Source organism: Thermobia domestica, chromosome 11 (genome assembly GCF_964235325.1).
Source record: "Thermobia domestica chromosome 11, izTheDome1.hap1.1, whole genome shotgun sequence".
Taxonomy (NCBI): Eukaryota; Metazoa; Arthropoda; class Insecta; order Zygentoma; family Lepismatidae; genus Thermobia; species Thermobia domestica.
Window position 1 is genome coordinate 12,428,784 of NC_137464.1, and position 6,000 is coordinate 12,434,783.

Genomic DNA, 6,000 nt, shown 5'->3' on the forward strand with positions numbered 1-6,000 from the left:
AATATTAATATAATGTTGTATATTGTTGTAATTGAAGTAACTGCAGCTTTACTTAGAAATATAATATATATGGGCACTATTTAGTTTGACAATTTATTATATTTGTTTAGGTATTATTTGTTATTTACTTCTAACAGTTTTTGTTTAGATGTGTGTACAATTTGGAAGCTAAACAAATTAGCAACAAAGGTTAATTTTCTAACCAGAAAAATGTAGATCTTTTTTGTTGTTTTTAAGCCTATTGATTTATATGGAAAGGTATTCTTATGTCTCTACAATGCAAGAAAATTTTAAATGTTCACATTTTTTAATTTTTCTCGGTTTACCAATATTACTTAAAACCTCTTGGAACCATCGCAAATTTCTTTCAATCGTAAATAAATAAATAAATCTCGTGCTATAAATGATTCTTGTTTTTAACCATTCGATTAACGATGCGCCTCACAGGAGGCTCGAATGTCGTCTTACGGCAAATAGAACCTAATCCGCAGCTTCCTAAAGTAATAACACTATCCATGACTTTGGATTGATATTGTAACAAAAGACATACTGACCAAAGCTTTAACACACACTGTATTTTAAACTATAATGTGTTACAGTTTCGGATATCTACCATATCCTTCATCAGACACTATATATACACTATCTCTATATAGTGACTAATGAAGGATATGGTAGATATCCGAAACTGTAACACATTATAGTTTAAAATACAGTAAAGTGTGTTAAAGCTTTGGTAGTATGTCTTTTGTTACAATTCCAAAGTACTGTACGAGAGTCAGTCGAAAACGTTTTCCGCTTTAGAATGGAGTCAAGGTGTGTACTGAACTGTAGTTTTTTTTCTTTCTTCTTTTTTCATGTCCATCCCTCAAAATGATATACGTTGGTGTTAACGTTGTTACTCTGGTTTATCTGGACCTCGATGCACGTTTCCAGCTCAGCAATCAAGTCCTGACCTTCAGAAAAAGAAATTAAATAAATAAAAAAATCACATTATTTTTCACACTTTGCAATATAATACGAAGACCGTGATGACACCACGTTGTACGTAACTCTCTGTTTCTAGCTGATCTCTTTTGCGTATGTCATCCTGTGCACACCATCTATGAGCGGGAAAATTTAACCAGTTACGTGTTTTTGTGTGTTATATAGCATTCAGTCTGCCTTAAGAGCCAGACATACTAAAAATAATACAAAATTTACCATTTTTCTTTTGCTGGTTTTTCATAAGTCAAAGGAGATAATGAAATGCAACTTACCACAATCATAGATAATGTTATTCTGCAACAGAAAATATGAACTTAAAGAATTTTCAGTGTTGTGACTCATAGAAATTACAGTGTTGCCAGAATATTTCCCCCCAAATTTAAGTTAAGGCAGCGACTAGAGGAACGAACTCAACTGCATTTGATTACGTATCATGCTGTTTTGGTATCCTGTGAACCACTTTTCTAAATAACATTATTATTGAATTTTAATAACTGTGTGTTAAAACTAGTTCGTTTATTACAAACTAAATACAAGTATTATTTAAAAAGAAATTCACAGGATTCCAAGATAGCATGATACATAATCAAATGCAGTTGAGTTCTTTCCTCTAGTCGCTACCTTAACTTAGATTTGGGGGGAAATGTTATTCTGGCAACACTGTAATTTCTATGGATGGCAACACTGAAAATTCTTTAAGTTCATATTTTCTGCTGTAAAATAACATTATCTATGATTGTGGTAAGTTGCATTTCATTATCTCCTTTCACTTACGAAAAACAAGCAAAAGAAAAATTGTAAATTTTATATTATTGTTAGTATGTCAGGCTCTGAATGATTTCTTAGTCAAGTCCAAAACTTTATGGCCGATCCACGTAACGGCCTTTTATTTCACATACAGAGGGTGACTCTTAAAATATAAATATGCTATAACGTAGCGTAATCATGTTAATAGTTTCCAGAGGATTATGATTATCTTGAGTTATAAATATTCATAAAGCTCTACGTTAGCGTTTATAAAGTAAAGGATACGAAACTAAATTATGGTACTACAGTTCATAAAATAATAAGAAACAGAAATCAGAATCTTATATTTGTCACTTCAGCAAGTAATGATCAGTTCTTCGTGTAAACCAATGGGCTTAAAATAAAAGTAAAAATAAAATAAGGTACTGCTTTTTTTTTCTTTCTTTCTTCAACAAGTTTTCTTCAAAGTAACTTACGATACATTTTTTTCTTTGTAAATTCAGATTTCATTTTGGATTATGGTCAGGGCTTAAGCTACTCTTGTTTCGAAAAAAAAAAAAAATCTCCGAAAGACCTCTACTTATAGCTTAGTGAATGTTTATCTCCGAGAAAACTTAAATAATTGTTTGTGTTTTATATGTGTGAAGGAAGTTCTTGATAAAACTGGTAGCAAACAATTGTTTTTAGTATAAAAATTTGTAATTTTAAAATTCATTTTAAAAATGGATTTTTGAGAAAATATAGAATTTCATAAACAACTTCTTTTTATTTCTTAATTACTGGTCTTTTAAGAAAGGTGTCAAAACAAACTTAGTTGTATAATTTAATACCAACGTTATTTAAGATGTCATTTAACACACATGTGAATTTTCATCCAAGAACATCCGATCAGGCCACTAATAAAAAGTGTTCACGGTTTGACAGATTTCTTATTGCGGTTTTTATACTAATTGGAGGGACGCTGAATCCAAAGAACTTGGTATTTCAAAGATTTTGAGGTAATTTTTCTGGTGTCGCCATTGACGGATAAATTTAAAAATAATTTCTTTGGATTCAGCGTCCTCAAATTAGTACAAGGTGGCGCAGGGAAATGGGAAATTTTGAAGTAACGTAATTTGCATGAATAAACACAGTAAAAACATCATTTATTGACTAAAGTGCGTGTACACAGTATGCCACTTATGTTTTCATTACAAAATGTCACACACTGTCTCTTTACTGTGAAAAGATGACATCGGAAAGAGTGCTGTTTACATTCTAATAAGCTGTTATGGAAGGTTTGGTGAGAGCTTCTCTCGATGGAAACTCAAACAGCTGCAATGTTCTCTAGTGTACATATCGTTCGAGCGCCACCTCGAGGCATATTTTTCAACGCTGAACTAGTTTCTTCAAAATTAAGCACCCACGTTATAATCGCATGACCAGCTGGTAATGCGGACAAAATCCCTGCATGTAAAACACTCTCACAGCGATAGCACGTTCTGCACCACTCCAATGCTGCTTGATTGCTAAATGGCAGCGCGTTCGTAACAACTACGAATCGGTTTTGAACACCTGCCGACACTACAGTGTTGCCAGCTCTAACGTCCAAAATTTCCCGTTTCTCTGCACCACCCTATATAAAAAGCACAATTAGAAATATATTCAGGAGTGAACACTTTTTACTAGTGTCATGATCGGATGTACTTTGAAATTAGCATTTTTTCTTCGCTTTTATAAACATTTGTTTTGAAAAATTCTTTGATTAGTTGACCCATACTTTGTGTTTTGTTCTTGTCCTCCTAACAGAAGGTACAATTTACTGGGTTATAATAATGTGTTCCACATGTAGCAGTAATATAACTTGGGCAATCAAAGAATTCCCATTCACTCTGCAACTGTTCGCAATTTTATATGACATTGTATTATTTAGTCAACTTAGCATGTAGTGAGCTAAATAAATGGAAGTATATTTTGTAATTTCTTTTTGGTTGTTTCAGATTATTTGTCATTTTTTGTATTGCTGTAATTTTTACTATCTCTTTGGGAAATGACCTGCATAATTCAGTCATATTGCTTCGTGTTATTATTATTGTGACAGTTATAGACAAGAAATTAAGTAACAATGTACAATCGTTACTGTTAAAAATTGGTCCTTTTTAATGAGTTCTCGTCTGTCAGTATGTAAACACTCGAAAAGCAGTAGCGGCCTCCATCATGTTACAGGAAAAACAATACCAATAAAATGAAGAAAATAGCACCAAATATACCTTAGGCATAACTTTATGCGTCAAATATTCACGATTACTGCTTATCTTTTTTTTTTTTTTTTTTAATGGTCTTTTGTTAAACTACTGATTGCAGAAATCCTTCAGTTCAAAAGATTTAGCTATATATGAATTTTGAACCCGTGTCAGGATTTTAGTTAAATTAAGTATATGTACAGGACAGAGCCCGAAAATAAGTTTCCCTAGCCGACTGTGGACAGAGGTGGGAATGCAAGACCAAATAAAGCATGTGACATTAAAGATCAGACGTATCTTTTTTTTTTTTTTTTTTTTTTCACATGAGTACCACGTACATTGAGACATTTGTTATACCGATCTATAAGCTTCAAAAAGCCTTCTAGGAAAAATTCAGGGCTCTGCATACGGAAGAAGCGTCGAACAGCTGTGACTTCAGCATTGCTTCCAAAGCGCTTGCCGCCGAGAGTCTTCTTCAAAGCCGGGAACAGATAGAAGTCACTGGGTGCAAGATCAGGACTGTATGGCGGATGGGCAAGGCGCTCCCACTCAAGAGTTGCAATATGGTTTTGCGTTACAGTCGCTGAGTGTGGTCTCGCATTATCAGGAGAAGATTTCTGCTCCCGATACGCCACGTGCCCATTCGTAGTGGACAACCGCTCACACTTCCTTCTTTGACCACGTGAAACTGTGCCTTCTCTCCATAGCTACCAGCTCAGACTGAGACACGTTTCCGCTTTGCGCAGGCGCTGCAACAGCGCCATGTGCACGATCGCGGGCGAACAATACCTATTTGTGTCTGGGTTTGTTCCGAGTGCAACTGTTGTCTTGTTCCCTCCATTGTTGTTCACTTTCCTGGGGAAAACAAGAGGGGAAACTAATTTTCGGACTCCCCTCGTAATTGATGATAAATAAGCAATAGTCAAGTGTTTAATTCTGTTACCGGTTTAAGATATTTGAAAGTATCGGAATATGAAGTCAACAAAAATCTACACTATAATTTGAGAGTGTTTTACTGAATAAGGTCGTCTTCGGATTGAGGAAGCAAAAAAGAAACTAAAATTAACTACAGAATAGGAAGCAATCATTCATTTGTAATTACGTTGGCTTTGCTGAAATCTGGATATAAAATTAGTTGTTCTCATGAAATACGTATGGCTCCACTGTTTATTTTACTATCTGTAGCGTAACCACTTTTTTCTTCTTTCTTTTCTTCCGCTGTTGAATAAATTTCCTAATATTTGTCATTGAAGAGACGACTGTTGTAGAATGTGTATTGGTTGTTGAAGAGACTTTGACCGATTAATGATCAACTTAAAGAGGGTTGTATCACAATGATATCACTACTTTGTCTCATGTATTTTTAAAATGCCACGTCCGCTTTTCAACATTGTAAAGAGTGTGTGATGATTTGTTTTGTTTGGTTACGTATTTGAGAGTTATAATTCTCTTTCGCCAGTAACTTAACGTACAAGAGCAAATTTTGAAGTACAAAATTTGGTTCTAGGAGAACATTTAAAAGCAAAAATGTTCACTTACATGCAAAAAAAAAAGGATGTGAGTTCTTCATATTGGTACAGTCTCCAGTGTTAATGTTTGGGTACATGTGTGCAACGTGTGGTAGATTGGTTCATTAAGACTGCTGACTGTACTTGTGTAAATGTATCAGTCGTTCACAAAAGAAAAGAAAAAAAGCGTGAATGACAATGTGTATCAATAGGAAATTTGTACAGTTTTTGACTTGTGAAATAAATATGAGTAATATTTCAAATTAAGTGCTTCTTTTTTATTTACAGTTGTTACCTTTGGTAGTCGACTTATTAATCAGACCTCGTACATTCAAGTGCACGTTCGCGTATTGGTTACAGCTTATGAACTTCGTGGTATACGTGTGTTTTCTTTGAGTAATCTTGCGCCTTCCTACGTTCCCATTCATAACTTCTTATGCACGTGGTCCCGCGTTCGATTCCTAAAGTTTAATTTCACACACTTTTACTTTCATTAATCATCTGTCTCCTTTACCATAACGTTAGACTTAAAGAAA